The sequence below is a fragment of the Lipotes vexillifer genome, unplaced genomic scaffold, assembly GCF_000442215.2.
Source record: "Lipotes vexillifer unplaced genomic scaffold, Lipotes_vexillifer_v1.1 scaffold21, whole genome shotgun sequence".
NCBI classification, from domain to species: Eukaryota; Metazoa; Chordata; class Mammalia; order Artiodactyla; family Lipotidae; genus Lipotes; species Lipotes vexillifer.
In genome coordinates this window covers 1,934,225-1,946,567 of record NW_006774065.1, presented here as the reverse complement: position 1 = coordinate 1,946,567, position 12,343 = coordinate 1,934,225, and the positions used below count along the sequence as shown (strand labels likewise).

The following is a 12,343-nucleotide window of genomic DNA, read 5'->3' as shown; positions in this document are numbered from 1 at the left end:
ATAGAACACAATTCTGTGCTGAGATTTGCTGTAGGCATGTTCCATGCACACCTGTAGCTGTGGTCATGGGGGGCTGTGGGGTGGGATGAGGTTCTGGAACTAAATAATGCACAGTGTGTTGCTGTTTACCAGGAACAAAAACATTTTATTCCTTTGAGTTCTTCCCCCATTTTTACTGAAGTGTAATCAACAAATAAAATCTTGATACACTTGAAGTGCATAGCCATAAAAAGAATGAAATAATGCCACTTGCAGCAACACAGATGGACCTAGAGATTATCATACTAAGTGAAGTTAAGTCAGACAGAGAAAGACACATATCATGACACTGCTTATATGTGGAATCTAAAACAAATTACATGAATGAACTTATTTATAAAACAGAAATAGACCCACAGATATAGAAAACAAACCTATGATTATCAAAGGGGAAGGGGGGGAGGGATAAATTAGGAGTTTGGGATTAACATATACACATGACTATATATAAAAGAGATAAACAAGGACCTACTGTACAGCACAGGGAACTAAACTCAATACCTTATAATAACCTATGATGGAAAAGAATCTGAAAAATAATATATATGTATATGTATAACTGAATCACTTTGCTGTACACCTGAAACTAAGACACCACTGTAAATCAGTCATACTTCAATAAAAAAAATAAAGTGTATAGCGTGATGATTTGAAACACGTATGCATTGTGAAAGGATCCCCACCATTTGAGCTTATTACCCTATCACTGCGTATTTGTTTTTTGTTTTTTGTGGTGAGAACACTTAAGTTCTACTCTTTTAGTAAATCTCCCTTATACAATACAGTGTTGTCAACTGTAGTCATCATTTTATACATTAGATCCTCTCCTTTCAGTTTTAAATCTAAATCTTCAATATGCAACCCGAATGATTTGCAAGATTGCAGGAGGGTTAAAAAAAAAAAAAAAACAAGAAGAAAAGAAAAAAAAAAACAAAAAACCCAACCTTTGAAGATAAGAACCAATAGAAGTCAGAATTGCTTTCCTGAAAAATTTTCGGATCCCTAACTGTTTTAGTCAATGGACATGAATTAGTAAGTGAATCTGTTTCTCTACATAATTTCTATTAATAGAATAGCAGTCTCTCCTCATCCCCACTAAATAAATGTCAAACAAACACTTAATACTGGTTTGATGGGGGTGCCAAATTACTAGCCTGCCCAGACATCCACATGTTTCAGGCTGGCCCTGGTTGAAAGTATAAGTTCCAAATGAGTGCGGAACATGGCTAGAGTTGAACACTCTTGTTTCCAACCCCCGTTGACATGGAGACCATGAGGCAGGTGGCTAAAGTATGGGCAGAGAAGGACGGATGCAAATGGCAGTGGTACCCAAGCAAGTTGTCCAGGTTGCTGGCAACAGGAGGGGGCAGCCCAGCTTTCGATTCCATCTGAAGGCTTGGCTCCTAATTTTTTGATTTATTAGGATGTAATTCTCATGCCATAGAATTCACCCTTTGAAAGTGTACAATTCAGTGGCCTTTAGTACATTCACAAAGTCGTAAAACCATCACATCTCTCTAGTTCCAGAATGTCTTCATCACCCCCCACCCAAAAGAAATCCCATACCTATTAGCAGTCACTCCTCACACCCCGTCCCTCCAGCCCCTGCCCACCACCATCTGCTTTCTGTCTCTACAGATTTGTCGATTCTGGACGTTTCGCATAAATGGGATCACACAGTACGTGGTCTTTTGTGTCGGACTTCTTGCACTTCTCATCATGTTTTCAAGGTTCATCCACATTGTAGCATGCGTCAGTACTTTATTCTTTTTTGTGGCTGAACAACACTGCATTGTGTGGATCAACTGTGTTTTGTTTATCCATTCATTTGTTAACAGACACTTGGGTTGTTTCCACTTTGGAGCTATTAAGAACTCTGCTGCTAGGAACATTCGTGTACAAGTTTTTGTGTGGATGTATGTGTTTGATTTAGGTACATACCTGGGAGTTCCTATTTTTTTTTTTTTTTTTTTTTGGCCACACTGCCCGGCAGGCGGGATCTTAGTTCCCAGATCAGGAATTGAAACTGTGCCCCATGCAGTGGAAGTGCAGAGTCTTAATCACTGGACCACCAGGGAAGTCTCCAGGAGTTCCCAATTTTTAACAAAATAATTTAAAACAAGTAATACATCTGAATTTCTGAAAAGATTTTAAAAAGCATGAGAGTGAGTTTCTCTCTCGTCCCTGTTCCCCAGCACCTGGTTCCTCTCTCCAGTGTCAGGTTAATTCTCCCAGAGACACCTAGACATAATGTACACCCTGCTGCTTTTTACAGACAGCTGGCAGGAGGAAACCTGACAACTAGAATGAGTTTATTTGTTTGTTTTATGTACATACCTGGTTGTTCCTTTTTTTTTTTTTTTTTTTTTTTGGCCACACTGCCCGGCAGGCGGGATCTTAGTTCCCAGATCAGGAATTGAAACTGTGCCCCATGCAGTGGAAGTGCAGAGTCTTAATCACTGGACCACCAGGGAAGTCTCCAGGAGTTCCCAATTTTTAACAAAATAATTTAAAACAAGTAATACATCTGAATTTCTGAAAAGATTTTAAAAAGCATGAGAGTGAGTTTCTCTCTCGTCCCTGTTCCCCAGCACCTGGTTCCTCTCTCCAGTGTCAGGTTAATTCTCCCAGAGACACCTAGACATAATGTACACCCTGCTGCTTTTTACAGACAGCTGGCAGGAGGAAACCTGACAACTAGAATGAGGCCGGAATCAGCTTAGCGATGCTTTGGAAAGAGCACAGGGCCCAGTCCAAGTCCCATCTCCGCCGTCTGTCGGCAGCCCGCCCCTGGAAAGCGGCTTAGCGGAGGGAGGCGCCCTAGGTGGACGGGTTTTGACGTCTGGCTCTGCCATCTCTTGGCTCTGTGGCCTCAAGCCTGCTGCTTAACCCCTCTGGACTGCGTTTCCTTATCTGTAAGAGAGCGCTGACACTACTGACCACCACAAAGGACCCATGAGCTCAGGAAAGCAAGTGCTTAGCACTGTGCCTGGCACACAGTAAGCACCCAGTGTTTGCTGCCGCTGTAATTACTGCTGCTACTGCTTGCTACCCTGTGACCCGATCCTCGGTTTCCCCACCTGGAAAATGGCGGTAGGCACCTCCCATGCACGGTCACGGTGTGGAGCACACGAGACCCCTGGTGCGCCACCGTTGCCGATCAGTGGGAGCTCTGGGAAAGTTAGGATGGCCACGCTGCATGCGCACATCCCCGTGTCCTGCTTCAGAACCTCCCCAAAGGAGAGGCCAGGCTCCCCGCTCAGCCTCCGCTGCCCTGAGTTCTCCGCCCCCCGGCCCCCAAGCCCAGAGGAAGAGCCTGCAGCCTGGACCCCACCCCTGGGTGGGGTGGCTGGCTTTCTTCTTTCTTGTCCCTTTCCAGCCAACCCCCTCCGGATCCTTCTCTCTGCTTTCTCAACACACTCGGTTCTGAACCTGAGCTTCTCTCTCCGAAGGCAGCAGGGAAACCCTCAGAGACCTTCAAAGTGGAGAGACCTCAAGTGAGGAAGGAAGCCTTGGCGGGGGCCATTAGAAAGCTGTTAGGAGCGGTCTCCCCCCTAGCTGACAAAAGGCAAAACAGAGCCTGCAGAACACACCCAGGCCTGGGAGGGCGGGAGAGGAGCTGAACAGTGCTGCCTTGAGCGTGTAAAAGTTCATGGGGGGAAAACACCCAACACACACATACGCACACACATACGCGTAACAAAAAGGAGAAATTCTCAGCCTGCGGCAGTTGGTAGCATTATGTAAAATCCCAAGCCCACAAAAATATCATTTGGATGATAAAAAGTTAAATTTAGCTAAGTACAGAGTGACTAATACTACGAGGGAGGGGCAGCACCCCCAGTTGCCTGGAGCTGATACAGCTGGTTTTTAGAAACTTTTGACAAGTAACCAGGGCCTGGTGCGGCCCAGAATAACATATTATGTAATAAGAGGCGCAGCCATCAGCGATACAAAGCAGACGGCAAGCGCTGCAGCCTCTTGGAGGGAGGGAACCGCTGGGGTCTGGCTGGAGCTTCTCCCACAGAACGGCTTCTGGAAGCCTGGGCGTTCCGAAGGCATCCAAGAGTGGAGCCAGGCCTTGGCAGGTTAGCGTAAGTGGATCACCTGGCCTCTTTCGCAAAGAGCTCTTCCCAGAGTGTCTGTGCCGGATGGTTACTTGGGTGGCCCCCAGTGGGGTCCCTGTCCTTTGGATCCAGTCCGGCCCGATGACCTGTTTTAACCAACAGAATGGCGAGGGGTAGAGAGGCAGGGAGTGACACTGTGCCGGGTTAGGACCCGAGCCTTAGGAAGGCCTGGCTAAGCACTGAAGACACAGACTCGGAGGGGAACCAGTGCCTCAGCTGATACAGCCAAGCTCCTGTACCCAGTCACACCAGCCATGGGAGCCGGGCCATGGTGGAAATGCATCTTCCACCCCCAGTCAAGCCATCCCAGCTGACACCAGCGGAGCAGAGATGAGCCGTCCCCAACCAAGCCCTGTCCGAACTGCCACATCATGAACAAATAATTGGTGCTTTCAGCCACTAAGTTGGGGAGTACTTTGTTGCAGCAACAGAACACTGACACAGTGGTCAAGCTCTCTACTGGGTTTTGGGGAAATTTCTATTCCTAATGTGAGACTTGTGAAGATTTTTCACACTCTCACATATGAGTCACTGAGAGAAGTCAGTGCTTGAATGAGTCTGAGGAAGAGACTAATTTTCCCCAAATCCCAATGGAATAAATGCTGAAGTGAAGCCTTGCGCTGAGTTTCAAAGAGCTGCTGGGAAGGCTGTGGGATTTCTCCAATGATCCAATAGACTAACCAGGCCGTCAGTTGATCAATTCAAGCTGTCACTTAATTACGTGACTTTCACTCGTCCTCTCCAGAGCAGGGGCTTGTACGGTGTGGACAGAGGTATCGATGGAACTCCCTGTGTGTGATGCCACAATTCCAGGTGTGAGGGCTGACAGCAAAGCTCTAGCTGGCTGACTCTTGGTAAGTCAGTTCCCCTCTCTGGGCCTCACTTTCCTACCGGTACAGTGAGAGGCTGATGTTTAAAAGGCCTCTCCAGGTGTGGAGAAAAGGGAACCCTCCTGAACTGTTGGTGGGAATGTAAACTGGTGCAGCCACTATGGAGAACAGTATGGAGGTTCCTTAAAAAAACTAAAAATAGAACTACCATAGGACCCAGCAATCCCACTCCTGAGCATATATCCAGAGAAAACCATAATTGAAAAGGATGCATGCACTCAAATGTTCATTGCAGCACTATTTACAATAGCCAAGACATGGAAGCAACCTAAATGTCCATTGACAGACGAATGGATAAAGAAGATGTGGTACATATATATACAATGGAATATTGCTCAGCCATAAAAAAGAACGAAATCATGCCATTTGCAGCAACATGGATGGACCTCGCAATTATCGTACTAAGTGAGGTAAGTCAAACAGAGAAAGACAAATCTCATATGATATCACTCACATGTAGAATCTAATTTTTTAAAAAATGATATAAATGAACTTATTTAGAAAACAGAAACAGACTCACAGATTTTGAAAACAAACTTGTGGTTATCAAAGGGGAAACATGATGGAGAGGGATAAATTAGGAGCTTGGGATTAACATACACACACGACTAGATATAAAATAGATAACCAGGGGCTTCCCTGGTGGCGCAGTGGTTGGGAGTCCGCCTGCCGATGCAGGGGACGCGGGTTCGTGCCCCGGTCCGGGAAGATCCCACGTGCCGCGGAGCGGCTGGGCCCGTGAGCCGTGGCCGCTGAGCCTGCGCGTCCGGAGCCTGTGCTCCGCAACGGGAGAGGCCACAGCAGTGAGAGGCCCGCGTACCGCAAGAAAAAAAAAAAAACATAGATAACCAACAAGGATGTACTATATAGCACAGGGAACTCTACTCGATATTCTGTAATGACCTATATGGAAGGAGAATCTGAAAAAGAATGAATATATGTATGTGTATAATTGAATCACTTTGCTGTACACCTGAAACTAACATAACGTTGTAAATCAACTATACTCCAATAAAATTTCTTAAAAATTAAAAAAACAATAATAAGACCTCTCCATTCAGCTCCAACATTCTGCAATGCTATAGTTTTGGCAGAAGGGAAAGCAACACTGAAACAGAATCCAAAACACTGAACAAAGTCCAAATGACTTGCATCTAGTTTACAAGGCAGACACACACACACACTGGAATCCCTACCTCTGTCCCCTTGTAACCTCACTCTTATCTCTGTGTCCTTCATTTGAATTTGTTCCTTCCACAACATTCCCTGTGGAAATCCAGTGTGGTCCAATTTCCTCTTCCTAAATTACACTTTTGGCCCGTGGATTCTTTTTTTTTTTTTTTTTTTTTTTTTTTTTTTTTTTTTTTTTTTTTTTTTTTTTTTTTTTTTTTTTTTTTTTTTTTTTTTTGCGGTCCGCGGGCCTCTCTCCATTGTGGCCTCTCCCGTTGCGGAGCACAGGCTCCGGACGCGCAGGCTCAGAGGCCGTGGCTCACGGGCCCAGCCGCCCCGCAGCATGCGGGATCTTCCCGGACCAGGGCACGAACCCACATCCCCTGCATCGGCAGGTAGACTCTCAACCACTGTGCCACCAGGGAAGCCCGGCCCCTGGATTCTTAGTGGAACTGTGTGATTAGTTCTGTGCGTAGAGGGATGTACACCCCGCTTTCCAACCTGGCCCGTCAGACACCTCACATGATCCTCTATGCAGAAACTCCTAACTGAGGACAATCTACGTGCAAATGAGTAAAACGACAACAACAACAAATCTTAGTTTTGGGCTTCCTAGTAGGCAAAGCAAAGAGGGATATACACTGGCCACAGAGCTCTGCTGACAGTGAAAAACATACTGTTCATGATGAGAATCATTCTTTGTCCTGGCCGAAAGCGCTGAGAGGAAGTCTCCCCAGGGTCTCTGGGTGAGGGAATCGGTATTTGGCAGAAGGCAGCAAGAGGAGACCAAGCTTGCCCCGAAATCTGTCCCCTCCACGGTAGAGGGCCAGCTTTTCAGGCCCTCCTGTGGCCTGAGTGGCACTTGATTGTGGCGAGCAAAATTCTTCATCCTGGTTAATGTCAACACGGCAGCACCACGATAATGACGTAAAATATTTACATACCCGTACCACAACGGGTTGTTTAGACCATCTGGCTACTGGATGCGGTAAAAGTACCGTCAAACACACGGCCTGTCCACGAATGCTGTGCCTTAGCACTGACGGAGGCCGGGCTCCGGGGTTCAGGTGGCATCCCAGGTCCCATCCGCATCGTACGCTGGACCACGGGGGACCCGGGAGGCCATCTCACGTCTTGGCCGGCCTGGACCCGCCATCGGCCTCAGACCCCTGCAGGTAGGGAGGAGGGCCCTCAAAGTCCCACCCCTGCTCCGCCTGGGTGAGCATGGGTGATAACCTCCTGACACTATCAAGGATCTCTTTAGGACTCAAGTGCTCCAAACAAGACTCACTCGGCAAGGCAGCCCTGATTCTGCAGCCACCTCGGGATTTCTCCAGTGATCTCATGGGGCTGCTGGGAATTCTCAGAGGCAAACAGCACAGTTCGCTTGTGTCTGAAGCCGCCTCTGCCTGAGCTTTCTCTCGCTAGGGAGGCAGAGACAAGGATGAGGTACCACCGCTCCAGAAGGATGGAGGATGGAGCTTAACCTTGCCTCATTGAGAGCTGACTCTTCCTTCTGTCCGTGTGGCTCTGCTGAGTTCTGAGACCAGGCTGAATCACAGAGTTTTTTTTCTGGGTTGACGTTAAATTTTTTTCCTTTTTCTTTCTTTCTTTCTTCTTTTAAACTTGGGGTGTTTGGGCGGGTGGTTTTATTATTATTTTCTTAATTTTAGTAAAAGCAAAAAATATTCCATTCGGAGCTCGTTTCAAAATTAGCAATTTTCTTAATGGGAAGCATACGCTCGCCACCCACATGAGGAGCTGTGTCAGCTCGGCAATCACAGCGCCCAGTGAATATGGTGAGTCGTGGCACCTTCGTGACAACCGTGAGTCAAATGCAAACTCGTCACAAGTGGCTGGGAGGCCAGGGGCCTGGCTTGAAGCTCTGATGAGGGCTTTCAGAGAGGCACGTCTGTGGGGAAGGTCGGCGGTGTTTCCGTCCACTATAAACCCACAGCTTTAGAGTCTTTTTATAACAAACACCCTCGAAGATTTAAAATGCACCAACCAGAGCGTTTAGAGCCTGGGGGAGCACACGGACCAGGTTCAAGTGCCAGCTGGCCACCTTGCCTCCTGGAATCGGGAATTTTTTTTTTTTTTTTTTTTTTGCGGTACGTGGGCCTCTCACCGCTGTGGCCTCTCCCGTTGCAGAGCACAGGCTCCGGATGTGCAGGCTCAGTGGCCATGGCTCACGGGCCCAGCCGCTCCGCGGCATGTGGGATCTTCCCGGACCAGGGCACGAACACGTGTCCTCTGCATCGGCAGGCGGACTCTCAACCACTGCGCCACCAGGGAAGCCCTGGAATCGAGATTCTGACTGTGAAATGAGGGTGAGTGACACAGCTCGAAGCAGCTTCCTGCCCTGATAGTCACGAGCTGGTTCTCTAGTCATCAGGTGGCTGGGATGCACTGGCCTGGGTCATGGGTGTCTGTGGCCATGGACTCAATCGAGGGTCACGGTCTTTCCCAGGACTGGCTCTTCTCTCTCTGCAAGTAGGGTGAGGACCATAAACCCCACACATGGAGAGAGGCCCATGAAAAAAGTCAGAGTCTGAGGCTGGACATCGCGCAAGGCTCAGGAGTTTGCAACCCTGGCCCAGGAGAGCAAGCACGTGTGCACATCCACGTGCTCTAAAAGCACTGAGACCGACAGCACGAGGTGCCTGACAATACATAGTTTGGAATGACAGTTTGCACTGGTAACACACCTAGCACCCCAGTGAGGCCGGGTGGCCATGCAGAGGCCCAAGCGACATTCTCTGGGAGGCATTTCAGATCCCTCAAGCCCCAGGAGAGACATCTGCTAGGAGCCACCAAGTAGTTTCAAACAGATACCTGCTCTGCTCACCGGCTTCTAGACAGGGGTGGGCAAATGCTCTTTTTGCAAAGTGAACCGCTGGGGACACAGGAATATCGTGAGGAAGACCACACCCAGGTCACTGCTTGCTTCACTCCTAACAGGTGCCAAAAACATCCAGCAGCAAGCCAGCGACAGGCTTCTTGTTTAAACACAGAGAGAAAAGACAGCTAAGGGTGGGTCCAGCGCCTCGGGACATGGAGTAGCTTAGCCCTGGGCCTCCTAAGTTGGAGCCAGGATCTTTTCCAGACCGTGGAGCCCCTGCAGGCCCAGCCTGAGCTCCTACTGTCTCCAGCCTTCAACGCCTCCTGCCCTGGCTCCCGCATCCCAGCAGGCTGCTCAGCACCAGGCACTGCCAGGCCCCCACCAGTTCAAGGCGAAATGAGAACCACATGGTTAAGAGAGCAAGTCGTCGTTCTACAAACTCTGTTTATTCTCTTCTTATTCTTAGGTTAGACCTTTCCTATTTCTTAGTGTCCTTTCATTCATGAGAGGATGGCTACGGGGAATTGTAGCTTTTCTGTGTGTGTGGTTAGTTACTTATAACATAAGTTTTACCATTTCAATTACTTTTAAGTGTATTTCGATGGCCTTCAGTGTATGCACAGTACTGTGCAACCGGCACCACCACCCGTTTCTAGACCTTCCCCACCACCCCAAACACTCAACACTAACTCCCCACCCCTCTTTTCCCCCAACCCCCGGTAATGTCTGTGAATGGTACCTCTTTATGTTTTTATTCTATTTTTATTTTTGGCTACATGGCGTGTGGGAATCTCAGTTCCTTGACCAGGGATCGAACCCGCGCTCCCTGCAATGGAAGCGTGGAGTCTTAACCACTGGCCCGCCAGGGAAGTCCCAGAATGGTACCTCTTTAAAAATAATGTCCTCACTTGGCAAAATTATTTTGTAATCTTATAAGTCCTGATGTCATTTTCAAGCTCCTGGTGCTTCTCAGATACTCGGTGATAAACAAGCTGACAGAGGAGGGGGCAGGCAGCTGCTGTCCCCCATCCCCACCAGGAAGGAAACTTTCAGGCCACAGCCAGTATGGAGAAATCAGGGGCGGCCCCCTCGCGGTCGTGTTCGAGTGGGCACCTAATGGGAGACGTCTGGCCAGGAACTCTGCTAGAGCTGCCCTTTGCGGTAGAAAGCCTCTCACCCGGTTTTCTCCAGATTTTCATCTTACTTAAAAGCTCTTCCTTGCCTGGGTTTTAAGGTTAAAAACCACTGCCTCATGCTCCCACGCTTTAAGTGGGAGTGTCGATTGGTCCTACCTTTATGGAGAGCGATTGAGCAGTAGCTACCGACAATAAAAGGAAAACACTCCTTGACCTGGCAATTCTGCTTTGGGGAAATTTATTCTGCAGATTTGAAAGCCTATTTGCATGAAAACCTACATACTGGGAGACTCACTGAGGTACTATTTGCTCCCAGTCTTTCACGGTTAGAATGCAAAACTCCATGGAAAGGGAGCTGGCTTAAGAAATGGTGGTGCATAATAAGGACCCACTGTATATAGCACAGGCAACTCTACTCAATACTCTGTAATGGCCTATATGAGAAAAGAATCTAAAAAAAGAGTGGATAGATGTATATGTATAACTGATTCACTTCGTTATACACCTGAAACTAACACAACATTGAAATCAACTCTACTCCAATGAAAATTTTAAAAAGAAAAAAAAAAATAATGGTGCATCCATCAGCCAAACACTAAGCCCATTGTTAAAAAGCCCGGGCAGCCCAAATGAACTAACAGAGGACCACCTCCAGATTTATGAATTGATAAGTCAAAACAGCAGGTGAATAGGGAAACAGCCATTTGTGGGGTTTTTTCTTATGTAACATATATTCATATATGCAGAGAATCTCTCTGAAGAGTATACACACTGGGAGACCGCAGACAGGGAGCAAAGAAGTCCTACATTTAACTCTCAGCCACTTGCCATTTGGTACCAAGTATAATGTGTTACTTATCCAAGCAGTGTTTTTCGTACCAAATATGGTCTTTACTCTTTTGGTTTTTGACTACTTTATTGTAACCTATGAACTTGTAAGTTCCATGAAGCGAGAAATGTATCTTATTTATCTTCTTCCTTCTCGCAGTTTTATTGAGCTACAGTTGACAGCACTGTGTATGCGGTTTAAGGTGTACAGCATAATGATTTGATCTAATTCATCTTTAAAACCTTGTCAATGTCCTGTATAACATCACATACAACTTTCTGGGTGTTTTAGTAATTTTTTGAAGCCATGGAAGAATTGAGAGAGTGAATGATTAAGTGAATGATGAGTGAACAAAGGCATTGGAAAAATAAGTAATGTTCTTTAAATACTAGAAAACTGTGAGTCTTGAGTTGCCAGGGAAAGAAAAGGTTGAGGGGATGCAGGAACTGATTGATCGTGGAGATCTAGGTAGAAAAATCAGACTCAGTGATATTGAAGAAAGGTATACACCACTCATAGGGCAGTGATGTTGATGGTAAAAGTTTAACTGAACAAGTGCTTTTTGTTTTTTGGGGCTTTTTGGCCACGCCTCGCAGCTTGTGGGATCTTAGTTCCCTGACCAGGAATTGAACCTGGGCCCTCGGCAGTGAAAGCGCAGAGTCCTAACCACTGGACCACCAGGGAATTCCCCTGAAAAAGAGCTTTTAAATTTTAATAACTATTTTAGAATTTTTTTTAAAAAGCCAACATTTAATGTTTCCTTTGAAACTGTAGAATGCAAAAATAATAAAAATAATAATGGGTGGCCCAAACGATTTTAAAATACATTTTTTGAAACCACATTACATCTACCTTTTAATTCCACGAACCACATATTCCTAAAGAATCAGAAAGTAGACCAAAAAACCACCACTCTCCAGTGAGTTGGTTACAAGGTTTGAGCGTACATACCCAGCTTGGGAGCGCTTGCCTGTGATCCTCCACGAGCCAGCCTGCAAGCTGGCAGCAACCTTGACCACTGAGAAGTGGGCTGACTAGCCGAGCAAGGCCGCCAGGCTTCAAGGAAAAAGCTTCCACAAAGCCCGAGGACTTCAGTCCTCGGAAAGTTATACCGGCCCCCTTGGCCACCCATACAAACAACTGTGGCTAAAATAAGGCAAAAAATGAACAGAAGCAAAACCACACTGAGGAGAGGACAGGAAAAGAAATAGGCAGGAGGGAAGGCTACCTTAAAAGGAACTAAGGGAGCCCGGGGTTCAGCCAGAGGGATGTCTGGCAGACGGTCCCCCATCCAGCCCTTCCAAGGCCTC

The 12,343-nt window shown here is 47.0% G+C and overlaps 1 non-coding gene across 1 annotated transcript; it reads right to left on the bottom strand.

Annotated features, from left to right (window-relative positions):
* Positions 1-11,644: 11,644 nt before the first annotated feature.
* TRNAE-UUC (transfer RNA glutamic acid (anticodon UUC)) lies at positions 11,645-11,717 on the bottom strand. The gene has a single exon. It is a non-coding gene; the product is annotated as a tRNA-Glu (tRNA).
* Positions 11,718-12,343: the final 626 nt, after the last annotated feature.